Here is a 25533-nt window from a genome sequence, read left to right as displayed (position 1 = left end):
CTACTCCAAATCCAGCCTACCTGCTGCTTTTGTAAATAAAGTTTTATTGCAACACACTCATTTATTAATATATTCTCTACTGGTGTTTTTGCTCTACAATGGTGGGATTGGGGAGTGATGACAGATCATGAAGATTGCACAAGCCCAATCATTTACTATTAGCCTCTTTCCAGAAAACTTTGCTGACCCCTCCTCTGGGGTTTTTCATGCCCACTGGTGAGGTCATTGAGAACAAGTAATAGCTGATAAAGGCAGGAGACATTTATGGTTTACCGGGAAGAATATTTTTTATCAGAGTATTGTCGAAAAGTTTTTGGTTTGAGGTTTGGTTGGCCATTTGCTAGCTGGACAACTCTGGACAAGCTGTTTAACCTTGGAGTCTTCCATTCCAAAATTCCTGCTACCTTTTTCTCTGACCTTAGAATAAAAGACGATAAACATCCTTGAGTAACTTTGTGAACTGTAAAGATGCAGTGCATGTGTGAGTTACTATGATAGCGTTCATTTAGTATCATCGACCAAAATATTTTTATTTCTTTAGCCTCCCACAAACTTTGTAGAATTGCAGTTCCCTATCTTCCTAGAGTAAGATGTAGCTGCAGAACTTGCTCTGGTCAATGAAATGGGAATCAAAGTGATATGTGTGGCTTTGCAGGAGGAACCACTTGGAAGGATCTTGGACCATAACAGCTAAAAACTAAGAAAATTCAAATAAGGTGTTTAGTTAATAATAATGTATAATGTCAATATTGGTCCTTTAATTGTGACAAATATATCACAGTAATGTATGATGTTAACTATGGAGAAAACTCTGTCTAGGGTTTATGTGAACTCTGTTGTATCTTTGGAACTTTCCGTAAATCAAAAACTATTCTAAAATAAAAAGGTTTATTTTTTTTTAATTTTATCTTGACAAGAATTCCTAGGGACTCATACATTTTCTCAATAACCAGGGCTTTCAAGGCATGTCAACGTTTAGCACAAAAATGCGTTGTTCAGTGTTCACATTTGTGTCAGTTTTAATTCATTAGTGCATTAATTCATTCAAACAAATATGATGAATAGCTGCCTTATAACAGACCATTTACCAAACACCACGCCAAATACAAGAGATATGTTGATGAACATCTCAGACCTCAATCAAATTTTATATTCTCTCTTTAATAATAATAATAATAATAATAATAATAATAATAATAAATAATTCTTGGTTTCATTGTATGTGTTTATCTTCCACTATCATTGCTATAAAATATTTAAAGAGTAAATTCCTCATTTTTAAAGGGAATGAGTTCAGTCATCTGATTGAGTTCAGTCATCTCTGTATGTAAGAGGCATATTTTTTAGATTTTCTTCCTGCCAAAAGGTATGGATATAAACCTTAACTGGCCATGTTGGCTCAAAAGCAGAACACAGAGGTCATTGTTAAGAGAGGAAGATGCAACGGAGAAGGAGAGAGAGCAAAACAGAGCAGCAGGCACACATCAATGCAATTCCCTGGTGATAAGTAATTGGCAGCAGGCATGTTCTGAATGTATTCAAGACAGAGAGAACTTTCTTAAACTTAGTGAATTTTAAACAGAGACCCCAGAGCAGTTAAAGACAGAGAATGACAACTAAACTTTCACATTTTTAAGGAAGCTTTATAAAATTCTCAATCCATAGTGTGAAGTTCAGTCAGTATAAAGTAAAAAAAAAAAAAAAAAAAATCTCTCCATGAAATATTCTGTATATGTCCAGGCGAGTTGGAACACATCTGATGGTTTCTCTTAAAGCTGTCATTTAAGTTTGCCAGATAACATGCTAGGCTTTCTCACAACAGCACTAAGAGTTTGGAATTACTAGTATTCCCCCTTACAAATGAGGAACCTAGTTCATGTAAATTAAATGAACTGCCAAATATAACACGGCAAATTAGCATTTAATCCATATTTAAACCCATCTTCCCAATGGGTACAACTGAGATTCTGGTTATCAGAGTAGGCAAAATTCATTGTGACCTGCTTAGTTTCTATGGAATGCTACTTTAACCAGTATTGTTCCTGTGTGGTAGACTGCACATAAAATGCACACAGTCTCACCAGTGAAATAAATCTTAATGCCTTTGTTATAAACAGAGTGGGGAATTTAATTCTTTGTCAGGGTTTCTCCTGAAACACTAATCTCTTTAACCTGAAATGCATGGCGGGGGATGGGGTAGAATGACTGGACCAAAAAAAGTATTTCCTTGAGAGACAGCAACTTGACTTAGCAGAATGGTGTCTGGGTCATCCAGTGTGTGTGTATTAATATTTTTAACCTTTTAAACCGCAATTACTTTTGCACCAACCTATTTTTGTTTTAATCTTCTTTTCCTAATCTACTATTTGTGTTATCCTTCCCTTCTCCAGCTTACTGATTTTTCTTGACATTTTATATTGAAATAGATGGAACATTAAAAAGCATATAGGACACATTTGCATGGTTAAATAATAATAATAAAGCAAACACCTGTGTAGCCAATATCCAACCAACAATTTTGTAGACATAAGTTATCTTTGCTCATCTCTTTTCCTCCTTGCAAGAAATAGCCCCAATCCTGCCTTTTGTTCCAGTCATTTCATTGCGTCTTGCTATTTTTTTACCACCTACTTACGTATCTGTATTTAATAAATTATTTAATTTTGATCTTTTATGTAGCTAGGATAATCAAATATACTTATTTTATCCAACTTTATATGTCTGAGGTTCATCCTTGTTGAAAATGGATGAATTTTTGTTTCCTACAGTTACTATTTCATCTCATAATGCTTCATAGTTTATTTGCTCATTTAGCTGGTCTGAGCATTTAGGGTCTTTCCCAGTATTTCACTAATAGTCCCTCTGTTGGGAATATGCTGGTTCCTATCTCTTGATCCAGAGCACCGATGCAAGTTTACGCAGGATATACACCAAAGAAAGGAACTGCTGTGTATTATAGCACGAACATGTTCAAATTTACTGGGTGATTCCATTTTTTTCCTCCAAAGTGGTTTTACCAATGTATACTCCCACTAGCAGCGGATAATAGTTCCCATGGCTTCACATTCTCATCAACGTTTTATATAATCCAGCTGCATAATTTTACCAAACTGGTCTGGGCAAAACACGGGCTTAGTGATTAAATTTGTATTTCTCTTAGTGATTAAATTTGAATGCGATTGAGCAACATTCCATATGTTTATGATCATTTGTTTGAACTTCTGAGAAATGCCCATCTGTGTCTTTTCTCTTTTTATTTTATTTTCATTTCTTTCTCTTTAATAACTAGAAATTCTTCATATATTCTAGATAGAAAAAGTGTGAAAATGTCTTCTGTTGTGAAGCTTATCTTTTTTACCCTCTTCGTGGTGTCTTTTAATGATTAAGAGTTTGTGTTTTTAATTTTAATGCGGTTTAATTTCTCAGGATTTTCCCTTATGTTTTATATTTTTTATGTCCATTATAATTCCTTTCAATATCACTTTAGGGAGGTTGTTTCTGGTTTGTTGAACTGTAGTTATTGTGTAGGTAGTAGTATTTATACCATTGGAGCTTACTTAAAGTCAGTCTTCAAGTTTTCCTTTCAGTTTAATCCTTCTCAAAAGTTGTTCAGTCCTTTTTTCCTACTTTCCTGTCTAAACCTTCTTTGTGAGATATTGACATAATTGAAAATTATTCTAAATGCCCCCAAACTCTAAATTAAGCATCAGCATATTAGCTGAAATATCAGCTTCTTCCCACCAACTTTACTTCACATTCAGTATACTTCCTGAATGAAACTGAATGTCAACTGACTGTGGTCTGAAATTGTAACAATCGGGCTCTGTGAGTCTCTCCATCTCAGTTGTGGAGGAATATTTTATCTGTCAATCAATCAGTCTATCTATCTATCTATCTATCTATCTATCTATCTATCTATCTATCTATCATCATATCTATCTATTTATTTATAGAGAATAAAAGAAATGTTTTCTTTCTAATCCTACAGATACATTCCTTTTTGTTGCCAGATCCCCATCAGCATGCAATCATTTGTCCTGATTTTTAAACACACTTGAATGATTTGTCTACCTTAAAAATGGTACAATTAAAGATATTTTCAAGTTTCTATTCAGCCATGCAATGTGGCTCTTGCCCCAGGCTTGCTCTTAACCACAGAACCTCCTACCAAACAATAGATGCACAGAGATATTTGCAATCTTTATAAAAAATATAATCTCCTAAAATTTTTTTTTCTTGTTAGAAGTGAAAAAGCAGTATTCTGAAGAAATCTTTGGATTGCAATTGAGGAGATGTGTATTCTAACCTTGGCTCTCATGTTAGAACTGCTCTCTGTGCCTCAGTTTCCTCATATACCAAAGAAGGGTATTGAACTGATAGTTTCAAAGTCTTTTATTTTTTGTTGCTGTTATTGTTTTTGTTTAAATATCTATTCACTGTTTTAACACTGTTTCTGGAAGACTCCACATTTTCGATTGGTAAGTCAGTATATGTCCTTCTTATTGGTTATACAGACTTATTGTATAACCAATAAGGAAGGATGATAAAGCCCCTAAAATGCCAGGTATTTTCAGAATGAGTTGGAGGCAGTTTATCAAGTTGACTAAATATAACTGGGCACAGTATCTTACTCCAGAAACTGACCTTGTTTACCATTGTGGAAGGAAATTACCTGAATTCTGTCCAACCATATTTCCCAGCCAAACTTTCATTGTCAGTGAGCTCAGACAAAACTCACAATATTATTTCAATATAAGCTGGTCTTGACTACACATTGGTATATCAACTTTCAGATTCACTTTCAAGAAAAAAAATGTATTTTGATTAAAGCATGGTTGAACTTAGACCTTTTCCATGAATCTTTTTCTGTTTTCTTTCTTCCTCCACCCAGGTATATACAACAAATTCTCAAGCACAAGACAGAAAGGTAATTCTAAAGTTCCTTTTTCTGTATGGAAAGTAGAATGTGAATTCACATACAAGGGGTTACTATCGGATAAGAACTTCGATAACTACTCAAGTCATTCATTGAAACATTTTATTGATTAATTTATGAGAAACGTGCCAAGCTAACTCGTCCCAGCTACCATGAAACTTCAAATCTAATGGCGATAAAGACAATAAATGTCTGAGGAGGCATTGGTGCTCACTTGAGAGGTATCTAAGAAACATAACTTCATTTTTTATAGCTTTGTCTTTGTTTCTAAGTCCCCATTCTGCTGGAGGAAAATGACCTCAGCCCTTCTGAGGGTTGTATGTCTCTAGAGTTATGCCACTGATCTTGAGTCACAGTGGGGACACCCCTATGGTTCTCGTCCCTGTTCTAGCTAGCCGTAGGATCACCAGGGTCTGAGCTTCATGGCTCCTTCAGGTCTTATAGTTGTCTCTGGTGCTGCTGGGGCAAAGTCAACTTTTATTAGACTTGCAATTTGCCTAGTCATCCTGTATAAACATTTCAATCATTGGGCCTTTCCTTTTTCCAGCAGAGCTGCAAGGAAGTGGTGCCCTGACCTCTCCTCCTCCTGCTACTCACTTTCCCTATCCAGGGCCTGAGTGGTAGGGAGGCTGACTGATATTTCTTACTAGTCTTAGAGAAATTTGTCTCACTTTCTGTTTCCAGCCAAGACACCCATTCTCTGAAGAGATCATATTTAAACCTAAGATCTAAAAAAAAGAGAAGGATCCAGATAGAGAGAGAAACATTTTGAGTGGGTTCAGCGTGGCCTGATTGTGTTTGAAATACTATTCTAAATATAGAACTTCTATTATTTCTCCCAATAACCCCAGGAGATAAGCTCTTCTTTTTTTATTATTAGTTTCAGGTGTACAAAACAATGTACTAGTTAGACATTTACACCCCCGCCCCCAATCTACTACCCCTTTGACATTGTACATAGCTGTTACAGTTCCACTGACTCTATTCCTAATGTCGTACTCCACATCCTGTGACTATATATATATATATTAAATTATAGTTGACATTCATTATTATTCAGCTTCAGCTTCAGGTGTACAATGCAGTGATCAGGCACCTACACCATCCCTGAGGTGGTCTCCCTAATAAGACAAGTATCCATGGGATACCCTATAAAATCTTTACAACATTATCGACTATATTCCCCAAATTGACTGTCATATCCCCGTGGCTGTCTTGTGGTTACCGATTGAAGCACTTCTAATTTTATTGATAAAAATTCAAGTCCACATTGTTAGGTAATGCCAAAAAGTCCTCAACTAATACATAAAAACATGACAATTTTAATTATGATACCTCATAAGATTGAAAAGAAAAATATATGGGTTAGGAAATACTGGGGAACCTGACCTTGGAAGAGAGGAAGAGACTCCCTGAGAATGATAAGTGAGTCCTGAAGAATGAAGAAGCAGCAGCTGAATATGAAAGTCTCAGGCTGAGAAGATATTGTGTGTGAAAACCCTTATATGATAAACGCGTGAAATATTTGATGAACCAAATGAACTAAAGTTATAACACTGAGCATAAATGTGAGAGTGCCACACAGTGAGCCTAAAGAATAAGGGCTATAAAAAAAACTGTGGAAGAAGGGACCATCTGAGTCATGGCAGAACTGGAAAAAATGTGTTCACTGGCGGTTGCAGCTGGGAAGCTCCAAGCTCCTTACTGCCAAGCGACTCATGTAATGTATTCAGTTTGGCACCTGTGCATTAACCTTATTGCTGAGAAGGCGATGGCCTGCAGTGAACCGCAATGTCAGACATGGAAGATCTCCTCTGTGCCAGCCCTCTAGTCCACATTTTAATGTGTGTCTAAATTTACCAAGATAAATTGGAGATCTTGGTAAAATGTAGACTCTTACTTCATAGATCTGCATTAACTACTGAGATTCTGCATTTCTAACAAGCTGGTAGGTAATGCTGACATGGCCAGTCTGTGGACCACCCTTCAAGTAGCAGGAATTCAGACAATATAGTTTAGTCAACTGTTACAATTGTAAGTGAACTTGACATTGAAGTAATATTTTATGACTGCAAAAGTCTTGTGAACCCAGACAGCAGGTCTCATTATGAAAATTGAATAAACCACAGATAAAGTTCAAGAATTCTAAAGCTGATAGGGACCTTACAAATTGCTTAATAGATTAACTGAAATTAGTAAGGATGGCCCAGCTAAATCAGTAACAAGTCTTGGCTGGGCCATGTGTTTGTGTTCTAGACTGTCACCAAGGGATCCAAGAAAGCTAACTTCTTGGAGAAGGGATTATCAAATTGCATGAGAAGGACAAAAGGTCTAATAATGTTCATCCCAGTTTTCCACAGAGCTGACCATAAGTGTAGTGAGAAAAACGTAGAGTCATAGTAATATGTTTACAACATTGCTGCATATTCCACTCTGAATTGAAGGACCTCAGCGTATCATTTTTTATTTTCTTTTATGATAATGATCTCACTTAAGAAAAGGGATCTGACATACCCACTTTCTTATTTTGGCAAGCCACCCATATTGCTCTCTCTTAGAGATGGAAATTAAACATGAGATAGCAAGTCCCCACATAGCAATGCACATCTGGCAGATTCTTTCACATACACACCTTTTGTGGTGGGTTGAGTATAACATAACCTCAAGCTATCTATCACTCTGCCCCTTAATTAGATGGGAAAATTGAATTGCACATAAGAGTACAGGATCTTACATTAAGATATGTGTGTGTTTATTTACCTAGCTACGTATCGATGCATTTACCTATCTATATCTTTCTATATCTATATATAAACATATAAAACATTTTTCTGAAGAAGACTCTGGAATCTGAATTAGAGCACAATAAATTAAGATAGGCAGATAGGTGACTAGGAGACTTTTCAGGTCTGGCTTAGGGAAAAGTTCTTCTGAAGGACTTTTATAGGAGTCAGATATTTGCTTGAGTGTTGTTCCCAGAGGGGGGACTGAGGAAATAAACCCTTTGCTACTCAAATCTATTCAGAATGATCCTCAGCTTTGGTTACTTGAAAAGGATCTGATCTGAGGACTATGGTTTCAAAGCGCAGGAAAGGGAACTTGTTTCCTGAAACTTCCTCTGCTATTACCTAGCGCTAACCTTTCATCTCATACTAAGAAACAAATTGCAAAATGCCAGCACCCTGTTGCTAGATGACATATTTGACTTCAAAGAATCAACTTAACTTAGTTTTTCCAAATTTATTGAGAAGTACAATGTGCCCATTTCTGTCCTACCTACCGTGAACTAGGAGTCAGTCAGATGTGCTCTTAGGCTCAGTTCTCTAAAAGCAAAGCTCAGGGCAAGGAGAGAAGCACTGACACTACATTTGTGTGCAGCGTGCAAGGTCCATTGATGTGCATTGAAAAAGAAAATAGAACTGGAGCAAGAAAAGATGAGAAACATTTCCTTGAGTTACTCTGCTGGCTGCTTCTTCAGGATAAGTCTCAGAGAGAAACCACTGGATGCTGTGCGGATTGCTTCCTAGCACATAACACTTTCTCTGGAAGGGCTACATAGAAAACTGCATCTCAGAGTAGTTCGCAGAAGGGAGAAGGAGGAGAAATTGATCTGTCTGGCTCCCTCCCACCTCCTTGCCACGGGTAAGATCCCCATGGAGATCTGATTCCTTCTGACCACCAGTTCACATCATTTGATTTCTCGGTGACCACTCAGAAAGGCAGATGCCATGTTCCTTAGTATGACATCTCATTTAACTCCAAAGAAGACATGATATGTGACATGAATATAACTCATCCTGAGCTTCAAATTAGACTAATCCAGCTACTTTGCGGAGCTCAGTTAGGGTGCTGGACCAAGGGGCAGTGCTATCAGTGTGGTCTGGGAGGCAGGTGAAGTATTGGAAGAATGAAACAGTCAAGGATATCTGAGGTGGAACAAAAGGCTTGTGTTTAACACAGTCGACCCCTTACTGTACCACATCTCAGGCCTTCCAAAACATCTGGCCGCTGTACTACATTATGAGACATCTGTTTCCTTCCTTCCTTCCTTCCTTCCTTCCTTCCTTCCTTCCTTCCTTCCTTCCTTATTTATTTATTTTTTCTGAGATAATAAAGGCACTTTTACTCCTTCCCAGAAAGGATAATTACAAGCCCAATAAGTTACAGAAGATTCTTCAATATACTAGCTAGTTGTCATATCCTGGAGGCCTAAAAAAGGCTGACAAGAGGCTCTCAAAAGCTAATATCAACTACTTATCTATGGGAATAAGTTGATCTAGAAATCAAGACGTGATTTAAAAGAGTGTCTAGGATCCAGTGACCCAAGGCTGTGTGAACACTCTGGCTATGAGATGGCGCTAAAGAAACCTCTACAAACTTCACATTATTCATGATTCATGTAAAATCGAGATATATGACCTAATCAATCATGTGGTAGGGTTTCCATGCACCACAGACATAAAAGTATTTGAATACTTAAAGGCATGATAAACATGCAAGGGACGCATTTGGTTACTAAATCAGCTGTGCTGGATTTCCCGCTCACTGGCTCCCAGATGTCTCTTTGTCTAAGAACAACCATGACTTGTTCTATGAGGGCATTGCTTGGGATAAATGAGATGAATGTGAGGTTACTGCTTATGTTCAGAAATAACCATACTGTGGGGGCCACATGACTAGACAGGGAACACACACTCCTAAATGGGGAAGTCATTTTTGCTGTCAATATTCTGCATGAAGGTAGAAGGGTCCTCAGGTAGGAAACTGGCTCGAAGATGTCAGGGTATTAATGGGCCTAAGGCAGAAAAATAGGGAAATATTGAAGTATTTAAATGTCCAGGAAAATGTCCCTTTGTCCTGGGGAACTTGGTTCTGCCATATAGAAGATGACTGGGACCTATAAAGTAGGAATAGGTCAAAAGATGACACGCTAGAGATTAAAGTAAAGGTGTTTATGTTCATCACACTCTTTGGCTTTTCTTCTCTATAGTTATCTTCTCTTTCAGTCCTGTTCTAAGAAAAAATAAAGAAATTCAGTGGGAATCAGGAGCCCACTGGAAGTTCTTTCTTTTCCCTTCAGAATAGAAAGACATCCTTCCTGGCACCAACCCTAGCCTTTTACAAGAATTTATCTAAAAAAAAAAAAAAAAAAAAAGACAGTAAAGATGTTTGTTTTGGGCCCTAGCCATTGACTAAAACATAATTACCTCACCAGAAAAACCACTGTATATTTGCCAGGAAGTTATATAAAGGATAGCAGTCAAACAGTAAAAAAAGATGAGTCTTGTTTTTTCCTCTATGTACAGCAGAGTTGGAAAGATATCTATGGATGGAGGTTCAAAGGTTGTAAAGTTCTGGTCAGGGCAGCCTGATGTCAAATTGGGAAATCATGATTCCACTTCACTGGCCTCTTACATTTTTGAAATCCATAGGCTTGTCTAACCATCCAAAAGCTCACGACAGCTTGCCATGACTTCCGTTTTTCAGATGAGTGAACCAAAGCTATGGATGCCTTGTTCAAGTCGTAGAATTGACTAGTCCAAGTCGTATAACTCTTACAGAGAGAGCCAGAACAAGAGCCTAAGCCTTCCGAGTCTGGATTCTGTAAGTTTCACACTTGTAACACATATTTCTACAGTAGTAACTGGGTGGAGGATGAGAGATGAGACCAAATTCTGGGCAGCCACTGAGCGTAAACATTTCCCTAATGCGCCGTTAGAGATTCACAGGAAGTAATGCTCCAAGAAATCTTTCCCCACTGAATAGAAACTATGTGACACATAATGAAAGAAAATAGAGCACAAAAGACCTGTGACAGAAATCCAAGTACTGCCACTGACTGCTGAACCCCAGAGTACAGAGTTGAAAACCTAGAGTAGATTAGAGATAGTCCCTCATCACACTCCCCTCTGTTTCTAGATCCCCATACATAAAGTAGGGAGTGAAGAGAGTTGGGTACATGGGCTGCTTTCAGATTCCCTTTTCAGTCTGGAATGAACATTGCCCAAGTTTGTACCGGATGAGCTGTGAGGGATTAAGGTGGGGAGATGAGAAGGGGAATGCATCCTTGTTCTGTCACAGCAAGCTCTATTGGCTGCAGTGTGTTGGGGGCCCCGACAGAATGCAAGCTGTGCTATGTGTTGTCATAACGGTCGCTCACGAAGCTGTTCCTGACACCTGGTGAGGATACTGAACGCATGGCAGAGGGACGGGAATTTGTTCACGGGTTAGGTTTGGGCCGGTTCCTGACCACGCAGTGTTTCACAGAAAAGACCTAGATGTCATGCAAAAGACACACTAGGGACCTTTGGCTCGGGCTCAAAAACAAGCAGCAATGATGCAAACGTTTTTGAGTAATTGTAGTGGATAATAGTTTTCTGGTAGGAAAAAAAAAGCATTTGGCAGACCCAGCACCCACAGAATCTCAGAGAACAATGGTGCTGTTCCAAAGCAGATGCTGGCTCTGGCAGGGAGTGAAGCCCATGACACCTTCACCCCGCACCCCCCCTCCCCCCCATTCTAGTGCCTCACCTGTTTCTGGGAAGTGCATTCACTGAATGTATTCATCTTGTTGAGCTGGATTAACAAATCTGTGTTTTTCATTTTGTGTTAAAGAAAATCATACTTGGAATCTGGCATTGAAAGTATAGAAGGTAATAACAACAACAAAAAAAACCTGGCAACTTGTTCTTTAGATGAAGAATTACAGGCTCATAGGTGTGAGACAAATCGCAAACGGTATAGACCATTTACGGCAGAGCTAACAGCAAGAGTAACTCGTACAGGGGATTTCTTATGCACCACGCACCGCAAAGCGCTTCACACACGTTTTCTTAAAAATCCATCACAATACATCTACTTCTGCAAATAGCAAACATAAGAATTAGAGAAGTGAAGTGATTTGCCTAAATGAGCCAGTCATCCTGACTCTGTTTATGTTTCAGGTGAGAATTCCAGAGCATTCAACATGCTGGCAACAGAGCTACAGAGCTATGGTCCCATAAGCTGTTGGTCATGCGGTAAAAGTAATAGTTGAAAAAGAGTGAGAGAAACAGAGAAGTCTCTCTTTGCATTATTCTCTCTCTCTCTCTCTCTCTCTCTCTCTCTCTCTCTCTCTCTCCCCCCCCCCCCACCCTTGCAGGCATACTCAAGCTAGCTGCCCTGGATAATCATTAAATTGAAAAACAACAAAAAAGGGCATACTCCAATATTATATTTTCAATTTGTTTTGACATCTTTCCTATCTTCATTTCCTTTGGAATACTTAAAAAAAATAATCTAAGACTATTAAGCATCATAAAATACCTTCCATTTTGCAGGACTTCCTTGTTTTAGGTCCTGGATCGTTCTTTGAAAGCATAGCTTACGTTATATAACTCTTCTACTAAATAAACCTTCCATGCCTTTTCCCCCTCTCCTCTCCGATTTAGTGCATCACTCTAAATCTCCACAGCAGGATTTTAGGACCCTCCACGATAGGCACTCATCCTGATCTTCTAGTGCCCTGTGAATGGGAGAATATAGCCAAGCTCTCTGCATTTTATTTTTTGCAGATTCACATATCCTATGTTCTGATCTCTGAGCCTTCACTTATTCTAGTCCCTCTCAATACAGTAATAAATACTTCTTTCCCTACTTCCTGTTTCACCATCTCTTCCAGTGAAAACCCACATACCTATCAAACTGCATCACAAATATCCCCTTCCATTTGCAACTTTTCTTGTCTCATCTTCCCCAAACAGGATTTGCTTTCTTCCTTCTGTAAATTCCCACAGCCAATATTTTTGTTTTTTGTTTTGTTGTTTTTCCTGATTAATTACCACAAGTCAATTTCCCTGAGAAGCACACTCTGGAGATTAGCATAAAGGAATTTTTTTTTTCATAATTGAGATTTAATTGGTTGGGAACTATGGAATGCTTCATGAATTTGCATGTCATCCTTGCATAGGGGCCATGCTCGTCTTACCTGTACTATTCCAGTTTCAATGTCTGTACTGGCAAAGTGAGCTCTATGTGAAGGAATTTTACTGGGGAGTTCTCTAGGGACCAACAGACCTGGGGAAGTGAAGGAAGCAGGACTGGTTGAAGGAAAAGGTGGGTGGCTCTACTCTCTCTACAAGGGCCATCGCCTATCCCATGGGGAGCTCTGGAGCTATGACGGCCCTCCAGAATTGTTCTGAAGGGTCAGGGCCTTTGCATCTCTCTCTCTCTACCACTCATTGGTTAGGAGAACCTTGGGCAAGGACCAAGGGCAGGTGCAGACAGAGAGGATTTAGCTGTGAACTGTCCAATGCTAACAGTCCTGGAGGAGTGAGTACTTCTTCCTGAAAAGGATGGTGGGTAGGGACAGACAGGTGAGTGGCACACCCCGGTATGCACTACACCAACTCTAAGGAATCTGGCATTCTCTGCTTTGCAGGTCATGTCTTTATCTCCTGGAAGCTAGCAATTGTGTCCTAAAGATTTCTTGAATTCCTTGCAGCTGTGAGTATAGTACACAAGCGATGCTGGATAATTTGCTGAGATGAATTTATTTTGTGCTCTTTCACTGAACTTTCACCTGAAAGACATTACCGAGGAATGTCAGACGCGCACTATCCTCTATTTTCAAGAGGAGAAAATTGAGACATAGGTGATATTTGGAGTTGGTCAATGGCACAGTTAATTTAAAAGTTTCAAGAGGGGAAAAATAAAACCCCTAGGCCTCAGGACTCTCAGGCCAACTGTCTTTGCAAAAATAAAAAATTCTTAATTAACCAAATACAAATAGTAGCTCAACCATAGCTACAGTGAGGTCAAGAGTTAATAACCTTGCTCCCTAAACCTCTTCTCAAAAATTCATGCTTCTGGAGCTCCCCGAGGTGCCTCAACTTGATAAGTTATTAGACTTCCTTTTGGCACCTAGTCACATAAAAAGAGCCAGAACTTTCAACTGAGATTTAAAACAACTTTGGCCCATTGCCCAGGGCTCATACTGCAGAGAGAGCAGAAAGCATCCTCCAGGAATCTTTCAAACAACCACTGTGAGGAAGACGATGACCTGAAGTACAGTTCCTGAAATCATTTTCCAGAGACTTGCCACAGTCATAAAATCAGGTGAAATCATAAAGAAACCTTTTTGAAGACAACAATGTCTCTCCTTCCTTCTCCCATCTCTGTATCCTGCTCCACCCTCCATCACGACACTGTTACCCTCCCCAACCCTAAATCAGAGTTTTAGTAGAGAAAGTCACCTGTGATGTAGCCTATTTCTAGGAAAGCACTGGCAAGCATCCCGCTGCCTGACCCCCAGCCAGGCACATGAGTCTGTTTATGTTGTGCAGATGTGGCCTGTTACTTAGCAGGGTTTCTTGTTCACTGCCATGCCTGAGACCCCCAGAAGACTGGGCAGAGAGCAGGCCTGCTTCTACCTCTGTGAAATCCAGTTCTGGGCATTGTCCTCTTGGCTAGTAACCGCCTTTTCTCTGGGTTTATTGATATTTGGACAGAGACATGCACATAGAAATCACATGTAAGCACTTGTGCCCTGGCCGTATTTACTGAGTTGTTAGAGCACTTCTATGCTTCTGTTCATCGTCAGGTCAATTGCCCTTAAATGTGACTTTTTCTAAGTCATACATACATCTGCTTGAAAGCCGTCAAACACACCTGATCATGAGCAGTTGACATCCCAACCCTCCACAGACTAATTTCAAGCTGCTCTTTAAGTTCTATTGTACAAGTCCTGCATTCCAGCAAAATCATCCTCTGGGCTCTTATATGAGAAGGATTTCCCAAGATTGCCAATTCAGTTCCCTTCAAAATACTCTGGCAATGATGAAGCACTTTATGATTCCCCAAACCTGGGAAGAGCCCTTCAACACACCAAAATCTGTATTCTGCCAACAGCAACTACTTCGTCGATTTCTGACTTTTCTCAATTTATTGATGTTTCAGTGTCAATTAATTCACATGCTGGACTGCAGGTGCCACTCACATTTTCATATACACCACATTCATACTTTATATTTTCACATAGATATTATATACACATCCTACATTTTACACTTGCACCGTTTTTTTTGGTTTGTTTTTTGTTTTTTATTTCCTGCAGGGAAACAATTTTTTATCAACACTGGTTGAAATCCTACTGAGATCTTGAAGTCCAACTCCATTGCCCTCTCTTCCTTGAAGACTTCTGGTGGCCCACTCTGTAATCCATACATTGTTCCCCTCACTTTCTGCTTTGTGTTATTATTTGTGCTCATATATCATCCTGTCTCTGTTAAATAGCAAGCTGGACCAGGGCAGAAGCCAGATGTCAACTTTTCTCCTGTTCCAACAATATCTGGCACAATGTACTGGACAAAGTCGATGTTCAATGAAGAACTGGAAAAGCATTAGTCATATCGTCTAATAGTCACTGAGTATATGACAAAACAATGTGAGGAATAATTCAAAATATTTTTGTTCCTTTTGTATTGAACTTTACCATATGTAAAATGATGGCCATTAAGTATATAGGTTGAAAATTCGTAAGAAGTTGTTACAGGCATATAACCATCTCCAAGATAAATATCTAGAACATGACTTATACTCCAGAAATAACCACTTTTCCCTTCCCCAAAAGTAATTACTTTTCTCATTTCTATCACCTTAAATTTTTTTCCTCTGTTTCTATGAATGGAATGGTATTGGTATAAACTCTTATGTATTTATCTTTTGTTTGATTTTTGCTCATTATTATGATTATAGATTTATCAGTTTGGTTACTTTGTAGCCTACTTCATTCTTTTTGTTGCTAAATAATATTCTATTGCATGAATATGTAATGATTTATTAATGTTGATGGACATTTGGGCTATTTCCAATTTTTGGCAATTATGAATAAAGCTGCTCTGAATATTTGTGTACATGTCTTTATTTTAATTAAAGTTTATTGGAGTGACAATTGTTAGTAAAGTTACACAGATTTTTCTAATGTAATATGTATGTATTCTGCTACATATTTAGCAAGAACTGAGATTGCCAAACCACTGTGTGCATGCATATATTCAGCTTTAGTTGATATTACCATAGAGTTTCCTAAAGTGGTTTTACCAATTTGTACAACTATCAACATTGTATGAGAGTCCCATTGCTTTATTTTTCACCAACATTTGATATTGTCAAATTTAAAAAATTTCAGTCATTCAGTAGGTGTGTAGGGATAGCTTAGTATGACTTTAAATTGCACTTCCCTGGTGATAAATAATGATAAGGAAAACACATTTTCTTATGCTTTTTGGCCACTTGGATAACCTTTTTGGTGAAATGCCTATTTAAGTCCCTTGCCATGTATTTAAAGTGTACTGTTGTATTTGTGTTACTAATTTGTAACATTTAGTTATATATTCTGGATACAAGTTCTTTGTCAGTTCGATGATTGCAAATGTCTCACTCTGTGGCGTTATACTGGTAGCTCTCTTAATGGTGTTTTTTGATATAAAAATTATTAATTTTAATTAGATCTAATTCATCAATCTCTCACTTTATGGTTTGTGATCATGCTTGCATGCATGACTGTGTGTGTGTGTGTGTGTATGTTTGTGTGTGTGTGTGTGTGTCTGTGTGTGTTCTTGTTTAAGAAATCTTTGCCAAATTCAGGATCATGAAGATTTTCCTCTATATTTTCTTTTAGAAGCTTTGTAACTACCCTTTAATTTTAGATCTAAAGTATATCTGGAATAAATTTTGATGATTGGTATGAGAAAAATGTCAAATTAATTTTTTCATAGGATGCACAATCTTGAGGCATTTATCTAAAAGACGTCGTTTTTTCCATCGCATTGCCACTGTAGTTTACCATAAATCAATGACAACTTATTCTTGGGTCTATTTGGGGGTATTTGATTATGTTCCATTTGTCTCTATGTGTATCTTTGGCTAAAACAATAGTTACTAATTACTGTTTTATTTTTTTATTTTTATATCTGTTAGTTAATGCCTTCTAACACTCTACATCTTTTAGATTTTCTTTGATACTTTCAGTCCTTCAGATTTCTATATAAATTTTAGGACTTGACTTGCCAATTTCCACAACAGTAGCCATATGTGATTAGAGTTTTACTGTATTTATAAAACAGTTTGTGGAAAATTGACATCTTCACAATACTAAATCTTCAAATATATGAATCTGGTATGTACTTCCATCTATTTAACCCTCTTAAAATTTGTTTCTTTAGTAACATTTTAGTTTTCAGTGTAGAAGTATGGAATGACTTTTGTTAAGTTTAGTCTGAGGCATTGGTGTTTTTGGTGTTATCATAAACAAAATGATTTCTAATGTTAAATTTCTACTTGTCTATTACTAATAAGTATAAATCATTAAAATTTACATACCATTTTGTATCCAACAATGCTATATTTAGTTATTACATTTGGCTTTTTATCTATAGAATTCCTTTACATTTGTAATATATACAATTAAGTTGTGCATGAATAATGACAGTTACATTTCTTTTCAATTTACACTTTTCATTTATTATTCTTGTTCTGTTATGTTTCTAATGATTAAGAAATATTGAATAGATGTGATATTACTGACCATCCATATCTCTCACCAGACTTTGGGGGGGGTATCTTTAATATTCAATAATTAAATAAGATCTAGAGGGTTTTATTGTAGCTATATCTTATCAAATGATTAAGGCAGTTTCTATTTCTATTTTATCATGGGTTTATCATTGGTGTTGAATTTTATTAAAGGCTTTTTATGTATCTATTGAGATAAAGGTTTTTATCCTTTATTCTATTTATTTGTGATTTATTTTCAAATATTAAACTTACATTTCATTCCTGAAATAAATGTAATGTGATCATAATGTAATATTATATTTCTATATTTCTGGATTTAATTTTCTAATATGTTGTTTAGATTTTCTTGAATGCATGTTTATGAGAGATGTTGGCCTATAATTTCTTTCTCTTTGTTGCATGCGTTTTGTCAAGTTTTGTGTGAATGTCATGCTGGGCCCATAAAACCAAATCTGCAAATGTTTCTTATTATTTTGTTCTCTGGAAGAGTTTGTTTCAGATAGGTGTTTTCTTTCCCTTGAATATTTAAAATTGACCAATAAAGATATTTGAACCTTCAGATTTATTTGTGGAAATGTTTTCAATTAAGAATTCAACAGTTTTGTTCATATTTTTTTTTTTATTTCTTGCTATGTTAGCTTCAGGTAGTTGAGTTTTCATCTAAATTGTCAAATGTCTTACAATGAAGTTTTCCCAATATCTTCTTTTTTCAATCCGTGATATTTGTAGTATTGTGTTCTCTTCCATTTTTTTTAAATGAATAAACTTTATTATTTTTTTTTTTTAGCAGTTTTAGGTTTACAGCAAAATTGAGTGTAAAGTGGAGATTCCCCATATACATCTGCCTTCACACATGCACAAGCACCCCAACTGGAACATCTGGTACAGAGCAGTACATAAGTTACAGTCCAAGAACCTACACGGACACATAATTATCACCCAAAGCACATAGATTACGTTAGGGTTCATGCTAGTTATTGTACATGTTATGGGTTATGACAAATATATAATGACATGTATCTACTATTGTAGTATCATACAATGAAACATTGTTTCATTGCCTTAAAAATCCTTTGTGCTCTATTCATCCCTCCCTCCCCTCGAACCCTTGACAACCACTAATCTCTGTAGTTTTGTCTTTTTCAGAATGTCATGTAGTTGGAATCACCCAGAATGTAGCCTTTTGAGATTGGCTTATTTAACAGCCTCCACAGAGAGATTGGTGACAATGTCTCATTTTGAAAGAAATTGTTCCATGGCTATTTGCATAGTCACTTGTAATGGTAGTAATTACAATAAGGGATGATAGTTGCAGAACCCTGTCTATGTAGCAGCCACTAAATCAGTGCTTCCTAAGTTATCTGTGATAAAGGCTTAGTTTGTTTGTACTTACAACATAAAATAAAATAAAAATGAAATAAAAAGATACACAAAATACATGTACATTTTTAATTATTAGATGTAACACATAAAATTACTGTGAAACGCATTAAAATTTTACTTTAAATTTCTGTACTTACAAATCAGCACTACCTGTGAACTGTGCTTGGGTAGAGTTGCTCTAAACAGTGTCATATTCACGTGTTTAATCCATAACTGCCTTATCAGTAGGTTCTTTTATTTTCTCAATTTTCCAAAGAAGGTCAATGAGGTACAAGGCATGATGTGACTTGTTCAAGGTCATGCATCTTATAAATGTTGGGGACAACATGACCCAAGATCCAGAGTTTACACTCAACTGCAACACTATATTGGAAGAAATAAAGATTTCCAATATGCTTCTAATACCAAATAATCAATGATAGCTGTAGCAGTTCTTTATATTGTTTCACACTTTGTACTGTACAAAGTAATTTTACATATATTTATCATATGATGCTGACAGCAACCCTGTGAGTAAATAGTACAAGAATTATTTCCCCCATTTTTATATGTAAACACTTGGGTCCCTGAGATGCTAACTGACCTGTCTAAGGTAAAAAATGTGACTTGAGCAGAATGTCTTCATTCATCATCTCTTGTTCTGTAAGAATCATAGAATAGGCAACATGTGACTCAGACAAGATGAACTAAAGTATTGAGAATCTCTTCTATTAAAAGTCCCAAAAACCTTTGTGGTGTAAAATAACAAAACATATGATGCATAGTTGTGCTTATAAGAAAAAAAATGATACTAAGCCAGAAATATAGATGTTACTTAAAAGTAGAAAGCTGGGTACGTGATCTGAGGTTTGGCTGCCTTGGTGAGTTTACAGTTGATTTACTCAGAGGCCTGTGTTTCAATATGTACCAGGGAACATGAAATGTGGAAATCATAGCAATAGACAATGATGAGGCCTTCAAAGAGCTGTGATCTTGGTAATGTGTAGTAGGAAAAGAAACCTAGCAACTTACATGAACACTTGTCTGTGTCTACTGTAATCTGGGTGAATAAAAGCTATTATTCCCTTAAGAAATAAAAATTTGGGTCTCTTTTTGGGTGTGCTTGGCATTCAAATTCACACTATCTGCAAATTTTGAGAAATGACTATAAAATGTCATTCTACATAGGCAGTATATTTGATATGTCTAGAGAGAGCATATGAAACCTGTTTTAGATGTATATTACCGATACTCTTGCCAAAAGAAATTCTGACTCAAACAAAACAAAGAAATAAAAAATCCACCAAAGGTTTGAGTTCTCATGAGTTATTATGACTGAAAGAATAAAAGGAGAAATTTAAACAACAAAAATTCAAAAGAAGGTTGGCCCCGTGGCTCAGGTGGTTGGAGTGCCGTGCTCCTAACACTAAGGTTGCCAGTTGGATTCCCACATGGGGCAGTGAGCTGCACCCTCTATAGCTAAGATTGTGAACAATAGCTCTCCCTGAAACGGGGCCTGCTGTGAGCATCCAGAAGTTGGTGTGAGCTGCCGTGGGCTGCTCAGTGCTGCCATGGGCTGCTGTGTGGTGCTGTGGGCTACTATGTACTGCCAGGAGCAGCCGGTGGCCCACATGAGTGGGCGGCAGCCAGTGGGAGCCTCCAGCAGCCAATGAGAGCTGCCGTGAGCTGCTGTGAGTGGCTGAACAACGACTGGCAACCGACTGCCTCAGCCAGGGGGAGCGCAAGGCTCCTAATTCCAGCATGGGCCAGGGAGCTGTGTCCTACACAACTAGACTGACAAACAATGGCTTGAACCGGAGTGGGGGGGAGGAGGTAGAAGAAGAAAGGGGAATTCAAAAGAAAAAAACATTTGGAATTGAATAATAATAACAATAATAAAATTTAAAATATTTGATAGCATTAAAACTTCACTAAGGGTAATATATTTCAGATTAGATACAACTGAGGAATGAGTTAGTGAGCGGGGCAGATGGATCTGAGGACATTATGCTGCAAACAGCCCAGAGAAATAAAGGCAGCCTAAGAGACATGTAGATTAAAATTACAATGCCCAAAAAACTCATAAAATGAGTCTAAAAAGTAGAAAACATAGAAATTGGGAAAAGTGCAATTGTCAAAAGTGATAACTATTGAAACTTTTCAATAAACAATGAAAGATGTGGCTCTTCAGTTTTAAGAAGCATAGTAAGTCCTAAGCAGGATTAATAAAATATAAATTCTCACTTTGGTACATTTTAATGAAAAAGCTAATTTTCAAAGCTGAGGATTAACTTTAAAACAGTCACAGGGACAGATGGCTTTAATGTAAATTTGATTATACAGTGATAGTTGAAATCTGAACAGAGGCTATTTAGAAATGATTTAGATAATGTTTTCCATTGTGATTGTAAAAAGCCTTCAGGTAATAATAAGATCCTAGTGGGGCAGTGGGGAACCACTGAAGGGTGTTAAGCAGGAAAATGACATGATGATATTTGATTTTCAGTCAGATGACTTTGGATTATTGCAATGCATAGAAAGCTCTTTGGACATAGATTCAGGAAGAAGCTTCTGCAATTCACCAGCTGAATGAAGGCTGATCAACTTTCTAAGGTCTTCTGAGTCTCCTATTCACTTATGAAATGAAATGAATGAAAAAAAAAAAACCCGTTCTTGCAACATCATGGGGTTGTGTTAACACTGAAACATGAAATTTATATAGAATCACTGTTAACTCAGAAAAGGTAGAAGGATTATTATGCGTATCTTGCATAGGGGAGAAATAAGCAGAGTGAACATGGTAAAAAGGAATAGGCATGACAATCCAGTAGACTTCGTTCCAAATTTACATTAGAATTTGGACAACAGGGGGGCACCCTGGGTCCATTATTTTCTGGAGAATTTTGTATTCACGATGTGTAAATTATTACTACCTTTCATGATGGGTTATAGGATTTTCTAGGAAAGCCTGGAGAATGGTCCCTTCCAAACTTACAAAAACAATATTCTTAAGACAAAGAAATGCCACTGTAGGTCCTTAATAATGGGGGCGGGGGGGGGAGGGGAAGGGAAAGGCGGGGAGGGAATCACTGTTTTATAAATGTTTTAAAATTTTTAGAAAGTATTTTCCAAGATTTAACACTAAGACCTGCTACTTACAGTTGGTCACTGCAATTTTATGGACAAAATTTCGTCCTGACTGGGAAATTGGCTCAGTTGACAAAATAAAAAAATATTAATATTTTTAAAACAAAGCACAAAGAACAGCATGGAGGAGAATATGTTTGTGTGGAAATGGAAGTGAAGTTTCATAGATATTTCATAGAATTCATAGATAGGCATGAGTATAACTTGAATTAAGACTTCTTGTTTTCTAACAAGATCTAATTTGTATATCTTATATTTGTGTTCATGTCAACTCACTTTTGCAAAAACAATATTAATTAGAATAATTGTCTCCATTTGAGATAAAGATGCCGAATATTACAGTTTGGAGAGAGCCCCACCGCTGAGACATGAAAGAGCTGGGATTGAGTAGCTTTCTTTTGACTTGAATCCCAGATTTTTCCTCAATATTGTAGCAGTGTCTACTGAGTCTTCCTGTTTTAATCTAGTATCTCCCGGATCATGAACTGTAAGGACTATGGAGGCAATGTACAAGGAAGGTAGAAATGTATTAGTTAAATTTCAATTTTGATCAGATAATGGTTTAAGGAAAAAGAACCCGAATAATAGAAAAGTACCTTACAAGGGATGTAAGACCTACATTATAGCACAAATTTTGCCATCAAATAATCAAACTATAGACCAAATTTTAATTTGTTCATTAAGGAAAACTTGAGAGCTTATTATATGACAAATGCTGAGATAGGATAGGAGAATAAGATAAATGGGGCATGGACTAACAACAGCAATGGGGATGTAAAGTACAACATAGGGAATATAGTCAATAACATTATAATAACTATGTACTCATATGGTGTCAAATGGGTGCTAGACTTATCAGGGTGATCACTTTGTAAATTATATAAATGTCTAATCACTATGTTGTACACCTGAAACTAATATAATATTGTATGTCAATTATAACTCAAAAAGAATTTGAATTAAAAAAAGAAAAATAATATTTAAAAACTGGGACATAGGTTTAGCTGTTTTCATAGGACTAATGGTCCATTGCAGTGGACCTTTTAGATTTTATGAATAACACACTCTTTCAAGAATCTAGGAAACTTTTGGATTCTGTCCACAAAAAACTATAGAGGTGACATAGGTTTGTATATACAATTTTGCTTACAATTTCAAGGGCTAACGCATTGCACCCCCTCTCCAAAAAAAAAAAAAAAAAAAAAAAAAAAAAAAAAAAAAAAAAAAAAAGGCCATCTACAGACCCTCTAGAAAATATAAACCTTACCAAGGTAAATCATCTCAGCTTGAAGTATTGGAAAAGAGAAATACATAAGCAAATTGATAATACTAAAGCTATGTACTGGGCCCAGTGGTGGCCCACACAAGGAACGGTGAGCGCTGCGAACAAGAGGCCAGGAACTGCTTCCAAAAGGAGGAAATCCTTGTGCTGGATCCTCAAGAATGAGCTCAGGGGTCAAGAAGTCTCTTTGAAATTTCAATTTCTGAAGTTGTAAATTACAGGGCTAGAAGATCTCTGAAGTTCTTTCCAGCTATGATACGTGATACTTTTGTGGAGTTCAAAAAAGCACTAATAAGCTCATGTCACCCCACCCACTGGTACTTTTCAACCTCAGTCCTGAACGTATTATGCTATGACCTTGCTCCCAAATAGACACAATCAGAACTGGTTTAGAAGAAAGAGGAGATGTGGTATAAAACTTCCTTACACCTTTGCAAGAAAGAGTCCATGACTCAAGATGTCTCCTATTTAAACAGAGAAACCTGAAAAACCTCCCTTCTCTACCAGCTTCTGTCTTGAGGAAGTGTCCATATATTTTGCCAAAAAGTAAAGGAAGCCTCCTAATCATGCTGATGAAATGATGGGCAGGGTCACCAAAGAATGAACACACACGGCAAGAACACATGAAAACATTTCTCAGAATCAGTGTTTCTCCCTTTTCAGTGGAGACAATGTTTTGTTTTTGTTTAGGAATCCTTAGAAACTGTAAATGAACAAGCTGTATTGGGTCATCTAGTCTCCCTCTAGGGAGTGGATGAGTTGCTGCAGTGTGTTCATTCAATTCTTTTCCAGTTTTGAGTGGAGACTCCAGTGGGGATTTTCATCACACTCTCGGGGCTGTGGCTCTGTGCTCTAAGTCACAAGTGTTAGTGTGATATTCGAAGGAAAAGGAAAAAGACCCTACAACACAAACATTTTTTGAAGGGAGCAATTTTTAAAAAGTTAACTCGATGTACAGATATTAAATTAAATATGCATAGGGGGATTAAATATGCATAAGTGGAATTATGAAACAAATAGTGTTTCATAATTTTGATTAACCAAAGACAAAAATGTCTTTGGTTAACCAAAGACAATGTCCTAATTGCAAGTGCACTATCTTGTGTTTGTCAAAGACAGTGAGATTTTTTAATTTTGTAAGTTTCTTGATTTAAAAACTTTTTAAAAACATATTGAATATTATTGTAAACATTTAAAGCTTACAAGGAATTCATTGTCATGTGTATGTTCTAAAAGGGTAAATATATCTATATTGAGTTTTGTTGAATATTCACTCTGTACTTTACATGGATTTTCTCTGTCACTCCTCATAAAACACTGTGCTGTATTTTATCCCTTTCCCAGAAAAATAAGAAAGTAAAAATCAAAAACTGAGCTTTACAAAGGCTAACTAATATACTCAATCCTATAACTGTGTGTGGCTGGGTTGATTTTTGAGGTCAGATCTATCTGATTTCAAAGCTCTGAACCATTGTTTCTTCTTTTGCATCCCCACTATACCCAACAATGTGTTAAGCAGTCATCAGATATTTTAAAAATGTTTTTCAATGGATGTTCTTTTAGATTGAGAAGTCCGTGGTTTACTATTGGATTTTATGTGCGTTGGGAACTTGCTTTTGTCTAGAAATCTTTTTACTGTGATTTTTTTAAATTAAAGTTTATTGGGGTGACAACTGTAAAGTTACATAGAAAATGTGGTATATATACACAATAGAATACTATTCTGCCATAGAAAAGATGAAATAATGCCATTTGCGACAACATGGATGGATCTTGAGATTATTATGCTAAGCAAAATAAGTCAGACAGAAAAAGTCGAGAACTATATGATTTCACTGATATGTGGTATATAAAACTGAAAACAACAAAGGAACAAGACAAACAAAAAAAGAAACAAAAACTCATAGACACAGACAATAGTTTAGTAGTTACCAGAGGGTAAGGAGGGTGAGGGGGTGGGAGATGAGGGTAACGGGGGTCAAATATATGGTGATGGAAGGAGAACTGACTCTGGATGGTGAACATAGAATGTGATATATGGATGATGTATTACAGAGTTGTATACCTGAAACCTAGAAATTTATGGAGAGTGTATATTGCAGGTTCCAGAACACAACTGGCTTGATTTATTACTTTGACCTTAGGCAGGTTACATAATGCCTTTGTGCCTCCCTCAGTTTCCCCATCTCTAAAATGGAAACTTTATAAAGTTGTTGTGAGGATTTCATTGGGGGGTATATGAAAGACATTT

General features: G+C 37.0%; 1 non-coding gene and 1 pseudogene across 1 annotated transcript; both read right to left on the bottom strand.

The window, feature by feature from the left end:
• Positions 1–25533, bottom strand: part of LOC109434269 (metalloendopeptidase OMA1, mitochondrial pseudogene) — a 121094-nt pseudogene that overhangs the window by 36339 nt on the left and 59222 nt on the right.
• Positions 12840–12946, bottom strand: LOC141567959 (U6 spliceosomal RNA). Its single transcript, XR_012491004.1, has one exon. It is a non-coding gene; the product is annotated as a U6 spliceosomal RNA (small nuclear RNA).

This window comes from Rhinolophus sinicus, chromosome 6, assembly GCF_057876585.1.
Source record: "Rhinolophus sinicus isolate RSI-liver-muscle chromosome 6, RSI-T2T, whole genome shotgun sequence".
NCBI lineage: Eukaryota > Metazoa > Chordata > Mammalia > Chiroptera > Rhinolophidae > Rhinolophus > Rhinolophus sinicus.
The sequence above is the reverse complement of the archived record's forward strand: the minus strand, read 5'-3'. Positions and strand labels throughout refer to the sequence as shown.